This window comes from Lolium perenne, chromosome 4, assembly GCF_019359855.2.
Source record: "Lolium perenne isolate Kyuss_39 chromosome 4, Kyuss_2.0, whole genome shotgun sequence".
NCBI classification, from domain to species: domain Eukaryota; kingdom Viridiplantae; phylum Streptophyta; class Magnoliopsida; order Poales; family Poaceae; genus Lolium; species Lolium perenne.
The window spans coordinates 103,921,228-103,938,724 of NC_067247.2; the positions used below are offsets into that span (position 1 = coordinate 103,921,228).

General features: G+C 49.5%; 1 long non-coding RNA gene across 1 annotated transcript; it reads right to left on the reverse strand.

Moving 5' to 3' along the window:
- Nucleotides 1-10,626: 10,626 nt before the first annotated feature.
- LOC139830505 (uncharacterized) lies at nucleotides 10,627-16,861 on the reverse strand. Its single transcript, XR_011742718.1, has 4 exons — nucleotides 13,294-16,861; nucleotides 12,924-13,204; nucleotides 12,187-12,271; nucleotides 10,627-10,876 (listed from the first exon to the last, which is right to left on the reverse strand). It is a non-coding gene; the product is annotated as an uncharacterized lncRNA (long non-coding RNA).
- Between the last annotated feature and the right edge of the window lie 636 nt (nucleotides 16,862-17,497).

Below are 17,497 nucleotides of genomic sequence, written 5' to 3' on the forward strand. Positions count from 1 at the left end.
AGAGGTTCATGGGAGTCTTAAAGAAATATGTTCATAACCGAGCTAGGCCGGAAGGAAGTATCTCAAAGGGCTATGGAACTGAGGAGGTCATTGAGTTTTGTGTTGACTTTCTTCCTGACCTTAAGCCGATTGGTGTTCCTGAATCTCGGTATGAGGGGAGGCTGACTGGAAAAGGCACACTAGGAAGGACAGCAACGGTGTGCAGGGACAAGATTTCTTTCAATCAAGCACACTACACAGTTCTATACAATTCCATCTTGGTGGCTCCGTACATCGAGAAACATAAGAATGTTTTACGAGAAATAAACCCGGGCCAGCCCGAGTTCTTGATTACACGTCAACACATGAATACCTTAGGAAGTTGGTTGCAAAGACATCTCATTAATGACCCATCTGTTGTGGAGCAGCTGTACTTGTTGGCCAGGTTACCATCTTAAAACATATGTACATTCCAAGGGTAGGAGATAAATGGGAATACATTTTACACGATCGACCAAGATAAAAAGAGAACCAACCAAAACAACGGTGTCCGCTTCGATGCAAAAGACGAGAATGGGCAGACCACCACATATTATGGATACATAGAGGAGATATGGGAACTTGACTATGGTCCCACTTTTAAGGTCCCTTTGTTTCGGTGCAAATGGGTGAAGCTCAGCGGTATACATATTGACGATAAGTACGGTATGATAACAGTGGATCCCAACAATCTTGCGTACCTGGACGAGCCATTTGTCCTAGCCAGCGAGGTGGCTCAAGTTTTCTACGTGAAGGACATGTCTAGCAAATCAAGAAAAAGAAATCAACAAAAGAATACATCAACCGAGGAGCCAAAGCGCCACATAGTTCTTTCGGGCAAAAGAAACATCGTGGGAGTGGATGACAAGATAGACATGTCAGAAGATTATAATAAGTTTAAAGAAATTCCGCCCTTCACGGTGAAAATTGACCCAAGCATCTTGCTAAATGATGAAGATTCTCCATGGCTACGGCGTAGAAGATCACAACACTAGATGGCGATGTAATAATGTATTCTTCATATTTAGTTCCCAAGACAATCTCTACATTTATGTAATAATGAGAACCCTTTCCCCAACACTGTTAGAGGAGACGGAGTCTTTCACGGGCTTGCAGGGAAATTTTTCCGAGGAGCAGCTTCCGAAGATGCCGTAGGGCGTGTGCACCAACGACATCTTCGAGAAGCTGCGCCACGGGAGATTTCCCAACCCTTTCCTTCATCCATGGGAATGAAACTGTGCTTGGCTTGTTGATCTGCTTGGCAAGGCGTATCGATGCTCCTTTTATAGGCACGGCACCGCTTCTACTTTGTATTGTTCCTTCGACAGGGCGTCGTGCGCTACATGCTTTACCTCATCGAGCAGTGCGTCCACCCACGCGTCCTTATCCTGCCGACAGCTTTAGTCCCGGTTGCAGCCACAACCCGTGACAAAAGGTTACCGACACATCCTTATCCTGCCGACAGCTTTAGTCCCGGTTGCAGCCACCAACCGTGACAAAAGGTTACCCGCACATCAGCCCCCCAGATAAGGCCCTCCTAGATAAGCCTCCTCTAGTCTCTTGTCCCGGTTTGAGCCTCCACCCGGGATGAAAGTATCACGCGCCACTTCGTTCCCGCCTATTTTCTTCCCGCATTCCCGCCATTTTTCCACTATATATATGTAGGCTTGGACTCATATCTGCAAACCTCATCACTCTCTCCCATGGCTTCCATCGTATGTCTAACACCCCGGGAGGCGGAGGCGCTTTGCGCCTTGAACTACCCCTGCCCGCCCGGCTACCGCGTCCCGACCGGCTGGTTGCTGAGCGTCGGAGGCGTACCGGTCCCTCCTATCCCTCTAGGTGTGCCACGCGAGATGGCCATCACGAACCACTACTATTTCGAGCTCACGCCTGAGCAGCGGAGGAATCCCGAGTGGCATCCCGTCTACAGCCCGACTTCGTACAACTTCTTCATCAATCGGCGTGAGAGGGCGGTTGCCAGGTACGAGGAGGACGGCCCACCTCCTTCAAACTTCAACGAGGCCGGCCGTCGGCTGTGGTGGCGCGGCCGGACTCTCCAGAGCGTCATGGCCTACCGTGGCCCCCGCCTGCGCTATCCTCAATCCCAGCCCACGCATGCTCACCCGCCGAGGTTCGACAACCGCGACCCCGATGGTAACGACGATGACGTCGGCGACTATGATGACTACAGTGGCGAGTATTATAGGGCTAGGCACGACTATGACTGAATGGCTCCAACATTCGAATCTGGCCATGTATCTTAATTTTTCAGTTGAGCTCTGTACTTTAATTCCAGTTCAATCGTAATAAAATTTTGTAACAACCACTTTATTGAACAAAAACAACCAACAACGACTTTATAAACTAAATTTAAACTAAAAGAACCGACAACGACTTTATAAACTAAATTTAAACTAAAAGAACCGACTCTATATAGCGCACGCGGGGCATGGCACGTGTAAGCCACGGCTACACACGTCGCACGCCGGCAGCGACGGGTCGAGGCACGTTGAAGCGGCGGCGACACGTGCCACGGGGAAACCTTAGTCGGTGTCACTCCGCATATCATTAGGGTGAAAGATACATGACTATCAATGTTTGATATGATGCGAGATGGAAATAGTTATATGGATGTCATATTCATGTTCATCGGATTTTTCTGATCAATTTTCATATATAAAACTTTTCTATTTGAGTTACCATTTAAAAGTTATTGAAATAATAGTTTTTATTAAGTTAAAATAGATAAAGTAGGGTTTATTTTTAAAACAGAAAAAAACAGCTCCAGGGGCTGATCCGCGTCCAACGGCTCCAGGCCGTTGGATTCAAACGGCCGGAGCCGTTGGATGCACTTGGCGCGGATCAGCCGCCACCCCCTCCCACCCCCTTTTGTCGCGGGTCGTGGCTCGGCCCGCGATAAAAGGCCCCCCCTTTTATCGCGGGTGGTAGCACGACCCGCGATAAAAAGGGGGGCCTTTTATCGCAGGCCAAGCCACGACCCGCGACAAAAGGTGCTAGGTATAAATACCTAGCGCCGCGGGCGAGCCCCACCCGTGACACACGGAGGCCAGCACTTAGCAAATTTCACGCCGCCAGGCTGCCGGATTTTTCCGTGCCGCCGTCGCCGCCGTCGATCTGCCGCGCCGTCGATCTGCCGCGCCGTCACCGCCGTCGATCTCCTCTGCCGCGCCATCACCGCCGTCGATCTCCTCGAGCTCCTCTGCGCGCGCGCGCCTCTGCCGCGCGCGCCGCCGGCCGCCAGGTGTCGCGCCGTCGATCTGCTGCCGTGCCGCCCCCGCCGCCGCCCTGTGCCGTGTCGGCCCCGCCGTCGCGCCGCCGCGCCCCCTCCGCAGGTAGCAACCGCCGTGTGCGCCGGCGCCCCCGGCCGGCCCTCTTTTTTTTAATTTTTTTGACTTAGTTAGTTAATTAGTTAGTTAGTTAGTTAATTAGTAGTTCAAATTTTTTGTAAGTATTTTAGTATATATACATTTTAGTATGTTAGTTTAAATTTTGTTGTACAAAATTTTGTAGTTAGATAATTAGTAGTTCAATTTTTTTGTAAGTATTTTAGTATATAGACATTTTAGTATGTTATTTTAAATTTTGTTGTACAAATTTTGTAGTTAGATAATTAGTAGTTCAAATTTTGTTGTAAGTATTTTGTTGTAATTAGTTAGTTTAATTTTTTTGTAAAAAATTTGTAGTTTAAATTTTGTTGTAACCGCCGACACCCCTCTCGCAAACACCCGCCGAGACCCCTCTTGCAAACAACCGACGTCGACTCCCTCCCCCCTCGCAAAAACCCGTCGCCGACACCCTCCCCCTCTCGCAAACACGCGCCCTCTCCCTCTCACAAACACGCGCCCTCTCCCTCTCGCAAACACGCGCCGACACCCCTCTCCCTCTCGCAAACACGCGCACTCTCCCTCTCGCAAACACGCGCCGACACCCCTCTCCCTCTCGCAAACACACGCCGCCGAGAACATCTCCCTCTCGCAAACACGCGTCGCCGACACCCTCTCCCTCTCGCAAACACGTGAGCATTGTCGAGATCCTCTACCTGACGCGCCCTCTTCTCCCTGCTCCACGCCGAGACTTCCCCTCCTTGAGCCTACCCCATCTGTGGTTAGGGTTAGGGTTTGCTTAGTATTTGATTAGGGTTAGGGTTAGAACATGTAACAGGAAGACATTTTCGCGAACATAATCCGCGATGGTGATGGAGAAGCCGGCGGCTCCGGTGATGGAGAAGCCGGTGGCTCCGGTGATGGAGAAGCCGACGGCTCCGGTGATGGAGAAGCCGGCGGCTCCGGTGATGGAGAAGCCGACGGCTTCGGTGATGCCGAGGTATACGATTAGTATAGAGGCATTAATGGAATTCTATATGTACATATGTATATAAATTAATTAATTTTTATTCTCTTAGGCCTCCGAAGATAAGTTGGACAAACGAGGCCCGGCAAAGAAGTTGACCAAAAAAGACCACTTCACAATTGAAGCTATATCACCGGAAGGCCAACCTGTGGCACCCTCAGCTGTCAGAACGAAATTTAAAAATCAGTGCGGAGTTCTGGTTAGGGATTCTCTCCCGATCACTATTAGAGAATGGAACAAGACCAAGAAGGTGTCCGAAAATCAGGTTGCCGATAGGTACAAAGACACACTTTTTGACGACCTCATGGCACATTTCACTTTGCCAGATTTGGGATCGGAGTCTGAGAATGCTAAGCAGAGGGCGCTAGTGAAGAAATGGGCTCTCAAGAAGATGGGGGGACTTTTCCGGGCGTATAAGAACCGGTTATGGGCAACTTATAAGGCCGAGAAGAAGCCTCCAGTATTCGAGAACTATCTATCAAAGTAGGAGCATAATTGGGAAGAATTTGTGAAGTACAAAGAATCAGAGGAGGCTGTGAACCTGTCCAAGAAAAACCAGAAGAATGCAAGCGAAAATAAATATCACCATCATACGGGGCGAGGGGGCTACAAAGTAGCCATGCCTAAGTGGGATGCACAAGAGGCTGAGATGGAGCTGAATGGGATCACTCCAGAACCCACGCGAGAAGGATGGGACATTAGGGCTCGAAATTGGTTCCTCGCGCATGGCTGTGAGTATGACATGAAGACAGGGAACATTGTTGAAAGTGACAGCAGGGTTAGGGTACCCAGGGAAAAATGGATTGCCGTGACGACTGATACGTCCCCGACGTATCCATAATTTCTGTTGTTCAATGCTTGTTTTATGACAATACTTACATGTTTTGCTTGCACTTTATGATGTTTTCATGCATTTTCCGGAACTAACCTATTAACGAGATGCCACAGTGCCAGTTCCTGTTTTCTGCTGTTTTTGGTTCCAGAAAGGCTGTTCGGGCAATATTCTCGGAATTGGACGAAATCAACGCCAAACCTCCTATTTTTCCCGGAAGGCTCCAGAACACCGAAGAAGAGTCGGAGAGGGGCCAGGGGGCCACCACACCACATGGCGGCGCGGGCCAGACCCTGGCCACGCCGGCCTAGGGTGTGGCGCCCCCAGGTGCCCCCCTGCGCCGCCTCTTCACCTATAAAATCCCTTTCGACCTAAAAACGCAGTACCAATTGACGAAACTCCAGAAAGACTCCAGGGGCGCCGCCACCGTCGCGAAACTCCAATTCGGGGGACAGAACTCTGTCCCGGCACCCTGCCGGGACGGGGAAGTGCCCCCGGAAGCCATCTCCATCAACGCCACCGCCTCCGCCATGCTCCGTGAGTAGTTCCCCCATGGACTACGGGTTCTAGCAGTAGCTATGTCGGTATACTCTCCCCCATGTACTTCAATACAATGGTCTCATGAGCTGCCTTACATGATTGAGATTCATCTGATGTAATCGGTGTTGTGTTTGTTGGGATCCGATGGATGATACATTATGATTAGTCTATCTATAAAGTTTGTGAAGTTATTGTTGCTGCAATCTTGTTATTCTTAATGCTTGTCACTAGGGCCCGAGTGGCATGATCTTAGATTTAAGCTCTATAATTATTGCTTAGATTGTATCTACAAGTTGTATGCACATGTCACTGTCCGGAACCAAAGGCCCCGAAGTGACAAGAATTGGGACAACCGGAGGGGATGGTAGTGATGTGAGGATCACATGTGTTCACGGAGTGTTAATGCTTTGCTCCGGTACTCTATTAAAAGGAGTACCTTAATATCCAGTAGTTTCCCTTGAGGCCCGGCTGCCACCAGCTGGTAGGACAAAAGATGTTGTGCAAGTTTCTCATTGCGAGCACGTACGACTATATATGGAAAACATGCCTACATAATTAATAAGCCTGATGTTCTTTCTTAATGCTTTGATTCCTATCAATTGCCCAACTGTAATTTGTTCACCCAACACTTGTCACTTATTGGAGAGTTACCACTAGTGTAGATCGCTGGGAATCCCGGCCCATCTCTCATCATTATATACTTGTTCTACATGTCATTGGAAGTAGTATCAACTATTTTCCGGTGCCATTGCTCTCATATTGCTATTACTGCTGCTGTGTTACTGTTACTATTGCTCTCATATTACTGCTACTTTCACATCACCCCTGTTGCTAGTGCTTTTCCAGGTGCAGCTGAATTGACAACTCAGTTGTTAAGGCTTATCAGTATTCTTTACCTCCCCTTGTGTCGAATCAATAAATTTGGGTTATACTACCCTCGAAGACTGTTGCGATCCCCTATACTTGTGGGTCATCAAGACTATTTTCTGGCACCGTTGCCGGGGAGGCATAGCTCTACTCATAAGTTCACCTGGGGAGTACACTCTACCTCTTTCTCTGTTTTTTTTTTTTTTTTTTTGCTTAGTTTACTTTTGTCTAGTTTATTTGTGCTTAGTTTATTTCTGTCTAGTATTAGTTTGCGTAGTTTACTTTTGCTTAGTTTATTTTTGTCTTGTTTTATTTGTCTCATATACCCAAAAATCCATAAAAATTTGAAAAACCAAAAAATTAAAAACTGCTGTTATGGGAGAACCTACAACCTACTTGGAGCTTATAGAATGCTATAATAATTATAGAGAATCAAGAACTGGTAAAATAATGAGTGCTATGATAGAAAAATTGAATACAATGGCTAGAATCTTGCTTAGACGCCATGATATAAACTGTTGCTCTCAACAGGATAAGCATTTTAAATTTCAATGTGGCTCTAGTGAGGAATTTTTAATTAAGAGCTATAATCGGAATTGCTATATTCATTATGGGTTCGAAGAGGTAGAACAATTTGTCTTATTTATGGGAGCCTCCGAGATAGAATCCTTCATGGTTGAGAATTATGAAACTTGTGCTATTTGTAAGGACCTTAAAGATTATGTCTCTACTATCCTTAATTCTTGCATAGAATGCTACAGTAGGAATCCTTATATCCTTGATTATAAAGAGAGACACATTAATGCACAAGAATGCACTCACAATTTGCAGAAATCGGTGGAAGAAGAAACTGATGAACCTAAAAGCTCATTGCATGAAAAAGAGGAGGAAATTGATGAAATTGAAAGCTCATTGGATGAAAAGGAAGAGGAGAGCGATGAACAAAAGGAGTGTTGGGGGGATAACCCCCGGTATGCCAAAGGCATGCCAAACCGGATGGTTTGAGCCATCAAGATACCGGTTTAATGTTCTTACCGGAAGCCTGGTAGGAATTTGGGAAAGCAAGCTAAGCCGGTATCCCCAAAGGGGTATGCCGGAACCCGGTAAAGAAGATACCGGAAAGGAGGGCCTGTTGGCAGGACTGGTCAAAGATTCTCTTCAGAACAAGAAGACAAGGATGAGCTAAGCAAAGTAACTTTATTCAGAGCCCTGGCGCCAAAGAGAGAGGTGACGCTGAAAGAAGCCGGAGGACATCAGCATTTCTGATTAAAGAGGACTCCGGCGTCACCTGTGATTAAAGTAGCTTTGTAAAGTAGTTTGTCCAGTAAAAGATGCCATTAGGGTTTCTTGTTCTGTAAGCCACCCTCTCCCCTATATAAGGAGAGGGGGTACTGCCTCTTACAGGCGAGCGTAGCGAGACCACAGAAGGAATTAGACGACAGAACTTGTAACCGTGTTGAGATCTATGAAGCTAGCGATCTAGTAAAGAGTTCTTCCTCTTGTCTCTCTTCTTGTATACTGGCCTTTGGTTGTGTTCTTGAGGAAAGCATCCGGAAGTTCTTCCCATCTAATCGCAAACCCTCCCCCGAATCCTCTAGCGTCCATTCGGCCCCAATCTAAGCCATCCTATGGCATCTGTCTGTTCACCACGACGACAGTTGGCGCCCACCGTGGGGCATGAAGTGGCGCTTGAAGGAGTTCACATTCGGGCGGGCATCCTCGAGGTCGCCGGCGAGCGTACGGTGTCCGCGCTCATGCAGCGCATGTACGCCATGGATTTCATCAACGACAACGCAGGCTGCTTCGCCAACGGCGGCATCTTCCCCAAGAACGGCCGCGTCATCGAGTTCGGCAGCCACCGCGTCTACTTCGGCACCGTCCCTGTGCGCCAGCGCTTCTCGCCGGTGATGGTGGCACCGGACCCGCCAAGATGGCTCTGTGCTGGTCGCACCGTCGGCAGCGTCGAGGTAATGATGACCGGTGTGGCTGGTGCAGGAAAGGAGGCTGTAGGCGAAGGTGCTGGTCGTGCGGTTTCGACCCGTGCGGCCAAGCCACCGCTGGAGCGCGACGCAGACGCAGCGGGGGCATCATCCGCGCCACCGGAGACACCGCCCCAAGCGGCGATGAACGTCCTCGCCACCCCCATCGCGCAGAACGTCGATCCGGCAGCGGCTCAGGCGGAGCTAGAGGCGCAGCGTCAGAAGGTGCTCGAGAGCGGCAAGGACATCCTCCGGGCGCAGCGCGAGCTGAACCTAACCCTACGTGAGTACAACGCTGCCCATGGCTTTGCTTCTGTTAGCGCACATGCTGCTAGGATGCCGGAAAACCGGCTAAAAGCTCGCAACCTAGATCAAGATTTGCGCAAAGAGATTCTTACCGGCAAGAGTGCCTCTGCATCTGTTAGCATCGTGGAAAAACCTAAGTACAGTAGCCCGGATAAAACTATAAAAGCTACTAAGGCTGCAGTAGAGCTATGCGAGTCGCTTTCCGGAGATGCTTTGGCAAAACAGCAAGAGCGTGTTAGAGAGCTGCTAGAAACTATTGAGCAGCAGAACGCTGAGCAGCTGGCTAAGCTGAACAAGGCAGCAGCCTCAAAATCCGCGCGTTCAACAAAGAATGCCGGTAGCAAGTCCCATGGGCAGGCTTCGTCCCCCCATCCGGACAGGAGAAGAGACAAAGAAGTGAATGCGCAGCAGATGACTGTGTATGATCCGGTTCTTGCCGGAAAGCAACAAGCCGGGCAACATGATGCCGGTAGAAAAAGCCAAGGGGCAGAGCGAGGCTACGCCAGAGGAGGCTATGCCGGAAACAATCATGCCGGCAGATATGAGACCGGGCAAAATTATCGAGCTGCAAGGGCAGCGTACGATGAGGAGGAAATAGATCCCCCGAGGTACCGGCAGGCGAGGGCCGCGGTACCGGAATGTTATGATGAGGCTGATTCTGCAAGACCGGCAGCATACCGGAACCCATTGGGAGAACGCTTGGGAGAGAAATACTTACCGGAACGGGATGCGAGGCACCGTCTGGATAGGGTGTACTTGTCGGAAATGATCGAGGAAGAAGGTCCTCCAGGTCCAAAGTGCTTTGGCCCAAGGATCATGAGAGAAAAACCACCAGTTCGCAACTTTACGTTGCCCCGTGACACAAAAACATACGATGGCACTACGAAGCCGGAAGATTGGCTCGCGGATTACGTGACCGCGGTATACGTCGCGGGCGGTGGAGGAACCGTAGCAGGAGGAGGAAACAGGCGTTGGGCCGTGAGAATCATACCATCGTTTTTAGTTGGACCGGCAAGAATCTGGCTGAACAACTTGCCGGCAGGAAGCATAAATGGCTGGCTGGATTTTGAGGAGGCTTTTGTGAGCAATTTCAGCAGCACATATCAAAGGCCAAACAGGCCGCAGCAACTTGCTCTGTGCGTACAGCGCCCGAACGAAACAGACCGGGATTATCTGGCCCGGTGGAACACTACGAGGAACTCCTGTGAAGGGGTAATCGAAGCACAGGCCATTGCTTGGTTCAGCAGTGGGTGCAGAAGAGGTTCGCCGTTGTGGCAAAAGCTGCAGCGGAACATGCCGACAACGTTGGCAGAAATGATACGTGTGGCGGATAGCTACGCGTTGGGAGACCCAACGCAGCCGGCAGTGCAACCTGAGCCGGAACAGCTACGCCAAGAGCAACACCGGGACAACCGGAATAACAAAAGAAGAGAAGATTTTCCGGATCGAAGGTACGGTCCGCAGCAAGTTGCTGCTGTGCAGGAAAACTCTGAGGCCAGCGGCAGTCAGAGACAAAGAACCGGCTCGCAGCCGTGGGCAGGTCCTAAGAAACAATGGGTGGAAAAGAAACCCTTGTGACGCCCCGGAACCGGTACCCTGAGGATTCCAGCGATCCCGCCGAAATCCGCACGATATCGATTCAGAGACGCCCTCCGACACGACGTGCGCGACAAATCACACACGTGATGCCAGAGGAATTAACACGAGCGGTAACATTACAACAGGATTACAATAGAGCCCACAAGATACATATATTACCACAACGACTCCAAAGAGTCAAGATACAAATAGATACATACAAAGATCTGAATCGTACAGAAGATCAAATACGTCCGAGTACGGACAAGATACAAATTGGACTAAGAGTCCTGAAGATAACCAGCGGCGTCCATAACCCTGCCCAGGCCAAGCCGGAAGGGTAACCTTGCTAACGTCGTCTTCTTCGAACATATCTTCATACCTGCCCGGTTATATCCCGTAGAAGCAGCAATAAGTACGGGTTCGTACTTAACAAGACTTCAAGACGTATAAGCATTCGTCAACCAGTCGTCCTTTGTACTTGAGGCACGCAGGGGACTTAGAGGACGCAAGAGGAACGTCATAGGCAATATGGTGGAGTTAAGCGGCAGCGCAAGCACTAAAAACCTATAGAGACACTCTACAACATTCGTCTAATCAGAGAAGGTGAGAGAGCGCATAACTAACAGTTCTATACTCTGCAAACATAACACAGCCGATGTGTTCCCCCCTCGCCAGGAGGTACTTACAAAGGCACTCACACGGTTGTCAAGTTTTAACCAGTTAATAGTGAAGTTGTGCTAACTTACTACACAAGTTATTATTAATAAACAACAGGTGTAAGTTGTCTATGGTCGAGTCATACAGCTCCAAGTCGTCCATAACCGCGGACGCGGCTTATCGATAAGATTGTAACCCTGCAGGGGTGCCCAAATGTGCCCACACGCACGATCAACCCACTTACGACAGGTGGATATCACGACACGCACTCTCCTTCACTACAACAATGTCCAGGAAGCCACCTAACTAAGTTAACCCGTTTCGGAGCCCGATCGAAACTCCGACGCGGACTTAGCTGTTTGCGTCTACGGCTTTCGGATGGAAACAGTGCCCGCAGGGTGAATCCATCTTCAGCAATACGTACCGCATCCTACGAGCGTGCAAGAGACAACGGGGTTACAAGGCACTCAGGCTTCCCCAAAAGTAACATCATATCATCTGACCACAAAGAAACAAGCTTGCACGCCCGGGAGAAACAAAACAAACATCCAAACTAGTTGTGGCCACTGGACAAAGCTGTAGATTCCGGCAGTGGTCGAGGGGAGACCCGGTAAGCATACCCACGTGTGGTTAGAGCGCTCAGTCTCGGAACAGATAACTAGAACTCGGGGTCCTAAGATATTTAGGAAACACAAGTGAGCCGTCACAAAACGATCAGCTGACCCACCGATGCCTCCGCTAAACAATTATCAACAACTAAAGTAACCATGATTCTTCCCAACATATAACCCGATAAGATAACAACAACGGTAACGAGATATAAACAGCACTAGCATGCACTACGACTCGCAAGGGCAGACTCGATAACCAAACAATAGCCATAGGAGGTGATGGTGGCAATATGGGCTGCTTAAGGTAACAAGTGGAAAGGACACGTGACAAGAACGCAACTTAAGGATAGCATGAGGGAGAAGGCAAAATAAAATAGGTAAGCGACTTCTGCAGGGGCAGAAGTATAGGGGAAATGCTTGCCTGTTAAAGCTTGCCGAGGAACATCCGAAGAACTTGGCGTATCTCACCGCACCACTTCGTGATCCTATCCGAGAAGAAGCAAATGCTGGGACAAACAACGGATGCAAGTCTTACTACTACGGCAGAAGAATCGGCATGCTCATGATATGGTATGCATGCATGACATGGCAAACATGATGCGACGATGCAACTTATCCAAATTAAGCGGGATAGGAACCCGGACAAACAAATTAAGGTTGGAGTTGTATTTTCTACCGGCAAATTGAAGTGTTGATTAGCATGGCAAGACATGGCAGGGGTGCGCTACTTCAATATTAAACGGAGCGGGGAAATCCTAGTTGGAAATCCAAAATACTCCGCATATATGTGAGGTGAACATGCACAACTATCAACGCGCGACATGATGCGAGATGCAAACAGATGAATGGATGGCATATTCATGTTCCTTGCATTTTTCTGATCAATTTTCATATATAAAACATTTTATTTCGAGTTACAGATTAAAAGTTATTAGCAGATTAGTATTTATTGTATAAAATAGATAAACAGATTTTGTTTTTAAATAGAAAAGGACTTGAACGAAAATACAGACAGTTATAAGGACTGCGGGTTGGTTTCAGGAAGTTACAGGGGGTTTTCAAAAGAGTGCAAGTGCCAGGGACGGCGGGTTGAAAAGGAAAACTAGCAGGGGCCTAGATGTGAAGAGGACAGATCTGAGGCTTGGGGGGTTTTCTCACCGAGGGGTGTTCTAACCCGAGCGGCTGACGGGTGGGTCCGGGTGGATGACGTGGCGCGCTGAGCTGGCCAACCATCTGCGGCTGCACTCCAGGTGCTCGACGCGCAGCTTGCCGCGCGCGTTCCAGAGAACGCGGTCACCGCGGTTGGCGAGGAAGAGAGCGGCGTCGCGGGGCTTCCCCGGATACAAGAGCTGGCGCGTGAGGTGCGCCTTGACGGCGTGGTTCAAGGGAGGGCGGCGCCACCCACGGAAGGTCGCCGGAGGACCGCCGGCGGCGAAGATCTGCGGCCGAAGGAACGGGTCATCACGGGAGAGAGCGAAACAGGGGTCTAGGAGGGGCAGGAAGATGTCTAGGACGGGCGCCTTGTTACCAGGAAACTCGACGTGCAGTCCTCGGCGCCGGGGGAGGTCGACGTTCGCCGTATTTTGAGGAAGAGCACCGGAGGCCGACGGGGAGAAACGGCGAGCGTGGCGTCTCTACGGGCCACGCGGGCTCGATTCCGTTGGGGAGGAGGCAGAGGACGTCGAGGCGGTCCCGATGGTGGCAGCGGCGAGGCTAGGGACGGCCGGATGCGACGGCGCCATGGGGTGCTGCGGCGGCCAGGGGGTTTCTCCCTTGCTTCTGGTTCTTCTTGGAGAGGAAGAAAGGAGGGGAGGAAGAGACGTGGGCGAGGAAGGGAGCCAGCTGGGGATGCTGTGGTCCAGGGATAAAGATGAGGAGAGGGGAGGCTCACATGGGGGAGGGCGATGCGGTGCTGGTGGAGGAGGACCACGGCAGGAGGAGCTCACGCTCTCTGCGTGAGGTTGAAAAGAGGACAAGGGGAAAGGAGGCTCGAAGGGGTACGGGCCGAAACAGGTGGGCTGACTTGCGCCGTCGGGTTGGGTTGCTCGGCCTGGAGGAAGGAAAGGAGAGAGGGAAAGACTGGGCCAGGGAGAGAGAGCCCAAGGGAGAGGGGAGGGTTTTATTTTTATTTAGAAAATCCTTTTCTCTTTTGTTTATTTTAGGAAAACTCTTTTAGCAAATAGTTTATTTTATTTTAAAAGTATTGTGTCAGGGTTTGTTAAATGAAAAGACATAGAGGAGGGTTTAATATAGAAACCATAAGAGAGGGAAACAAAATAATTGGGGTTTATAAAATAATTTTACTTATTAAAAACATGGATGTGATGATGCATATGCCATGATGATGCATGAAGGGGAAAAGAAACAAACAAATCTAATAGGGGTGCTACCCGGGGCCGTTACAATCGACACCACTAACAAGGGATCGCGCCCCGAGATCCCACGTCCAGGTACGGGGGAGAGAGGTGAACTATCGGGTCTTCAGGCGACGTGTCGATCTCCTCGACACCACCAACAAGAAGTCTTGCTCCATGAAGGAAGGTCGACACCACTAACAGGAAGTCGTTGTTCCGCTGTCGATGATGATGCACTTTTGCTGAGACCCTCCGAAGATCGGATCTATTAGGATAAGGCAAAGATCGTCCAACCCACATCGGTATCTAAGACTCGGAAAACTCAGATAAGAGAGAAGACTCAAAACTCGCAAAGGTAAGAGGAGAAAGAATATAGGTAAGGAGAAAAATCAGAGCTAATCAGAACTATCCAACGAATTTTCAGAAAATAGTTTTGGCACTAGACACAACGTCAGATGGCAAGGTTATCCTACAGGCTGGACTAGTGGGGTACCGCAAACCTGAGGCTCTGATACCAACTTGTGACGTACCGTCAACCTGAGCTCTGATACCAACTTGTGACGCCCCGGAACCGGTACCCTGAGGATTCCAGCGATCCCGCCGAAATCCGCACGATATCGATTCAGAGACGCCCTCCGACACGACGTGCGCGACAAATCACACACGTGATGCCAGAGGAATTAACACGAGCGGTAACATTACAACAGGATTACAATAGAGCCCACAAGATACATATATTACCACAACGACTCCAAAGAGTCAAGATACAAATAGATACATACAAAGATCTGAATCGTACAGAAGATCAAATACGTCCGAGTACGGACAAGATACAAATTGGACTAAGAGTCCTGAAGATAACCAGCGGCGTCCATAACCCTGCCCAGGCCAAGCCGGAAGTGTAACCTTGCTAACGTCGTCTTCTTCGAACATATCTTCATACCTGCCCGGTTATATCCCGTAGAAGCAGCAATAAGTACGGGTTCGTACTTAACAAGACTTCAAGACGTATAAGCATTCGTCAACCAGTCGTCCTTTGTACTTGAGGCACGCAGGGGACTTAGAGGACGCAAGAGGAACGTCATAGGCAATATGGTGGAGTTAAGCGGCAGCGCAAGCACTAAAAACCTATAGAGACACTCTACAACATTCGTCTAATCAGAGAAGGTGAGAGAGCGCATAACTAACAGTTCTATACTCTGCAAACATAACACAGCCGATGTGTTCCCCCCTCGCCAGGAGGTACTTACAAAGGCACTCACACGGTTGTCAAGTTTTAACCAGTTAATAGTGAAGTTGTGCTAACTTACTACACAAGTTATTATTAATAAACAACAGGTGTAAGTTGTCTATGGTCGAGTCATACAGCTCCAAGTCGTCCATAACCGCGGACGCGGCTTATCGATAAGATTGTAACCCTGCAGGGGTGCCCAAATGTGCCCACACGCACGATCAACCCACTTACGACAGGTGGATATCACGACACGCACTCTCCTTCACTACAACAATGTCCAGGAAGCCACCTAACTAAGTTAACCCGTTTCGGAGCCCGATCGAAACTCCGACGCGGACTTAGCTGTTTGCGTCTACGGCTTTCGGATGGAAACAGTGCCCGCAGGGTGAATCCATCTTCAGCAATACGTACCGCATCCTACGAGCGTGCAAGAGACAACGGGGTTACAAGGCACTCAGGCTTCCCCAAAAGTAACATCATATCATCTGACCACAAAGAAACAAGCTTGCACGCCCGGGAGAAACAAAACAAACATCCAAACTAGTTGTGGCCACTGGACAAAGCTGTAGATTCCGGCAGTGGTCGAGGGGAGACCCGGTAAGCATACCCACGTGTGGTTAGAGCGCTCAGTCTCAGAACAGATAACTAGAACTCGGGGTCCTAAGATATTTAGGAAACACAAGTGAGCCGTCACAAAACGAGCAGCTGACCCACCGATGCCTCCGCTAAACAATTATCAACAACTAAAGTAACCATGATTCTTCCCAACATATAACCCGATAAGATAACAACAACGGTAACGAGATATAAACAGCACTAGCATGCACTACGACTCGCAAGGGCAGACTCGATAACCAAACAATAGCCATAGGAGGTGATGGTGGCAATATGGGCTGCTTAAGGTAACAAGTGGAAAGGACACGTGACAAGAACGCAACTTAAGGATAGCATGAGGGAGAAGGCAAAATAAAATAGGTAAGCGACTTCTGCAGGGGCAGAAGTATAGGGGAAATGCTTGCCTGTTAAAGCTTGCCGAGGAACATCCGAAGAACTTGGCGTATCTCACCGCACCACTTCGTGATCCTATCCGAGAAGAAGCAAATGCTGGGACAAACAACGGATGCAAGTCTTACTACTACGGCAGAAGAATCGGCATGCTCATGATATGGTATGCATGCATGACATGGCAAACATGATGCGACGATGCAACTTATCCAAATTAAGCGGGATAGGAACCCGGACAAACAAATTAAGGTTGGAGTTGTATTTTCTACCGGCAAATTGAAGTGTTGATTAGCATGGCAAGACATGGCAGGGGTGCGCTACTTCAATATTAAACGGAGCGGGGAAATCCTAGTTGGAAATCCAAAATACTCCGCATATATGTGAGGTGAACATGCACAACTATCAACGCGCGACATGATGCGAGATGCAAACAGATGAATGGATGGCATATTCATGTTCCTTGCATTTTTCTGATCAATTTTCATATATAAAACATTTTATTTCGAGTTACTGATTCTAAGTTATTAGCAGATTAGTATTTATTGTATAAAATAGATAAACAGATTTTGTTTTTAAATAGAAAAGGACTTGAACGAAAATACAGACAGTTATAAGGACTGCGGGTTGGTTTCAGGAAGTTACAGGGGGTTTTCAAAAGAGTGCAAGTGCCAGGGACGGCGGGTTGAAAAGGAAAACTAGCAGGGGCCTAGATGTGAAGAGGACAGATTCGAGGCTTGGGGGTTTTCTCACCGAGGGTGTTCTAACCCGAGCGGCTGACGGGTGGGTCCGGGTGGATGACGTGGCGCGCTGAGCTGGCCAACCATCTGCGGCTGCACTCCAGGTGCTCGACGCGCAGCTTGCCGCGCGCGTTCCAGAGAACGCGGTCACCGCGGTTGGCGAGGAAGAGAGCGGCGTCGCGGGGCTTCCCCGGATACAAGAGCCGGCGCGTGAGGTGCGCCTTGACGGCGTGGTTCAAGGGAGGCGGCGCCACCCACGGAAGGTCGCCGGAGGACCGCCGGCGGCGAAGATCTGCGGCCGAAGGAACGGGTCATCACGGGAGAGAGCGAAACAGGGGTCTAGGAGGGGCAGGAAGATGTCTAGGACGGGCGCCTTGTTACCAGGAAACTCGACGTGCAGTC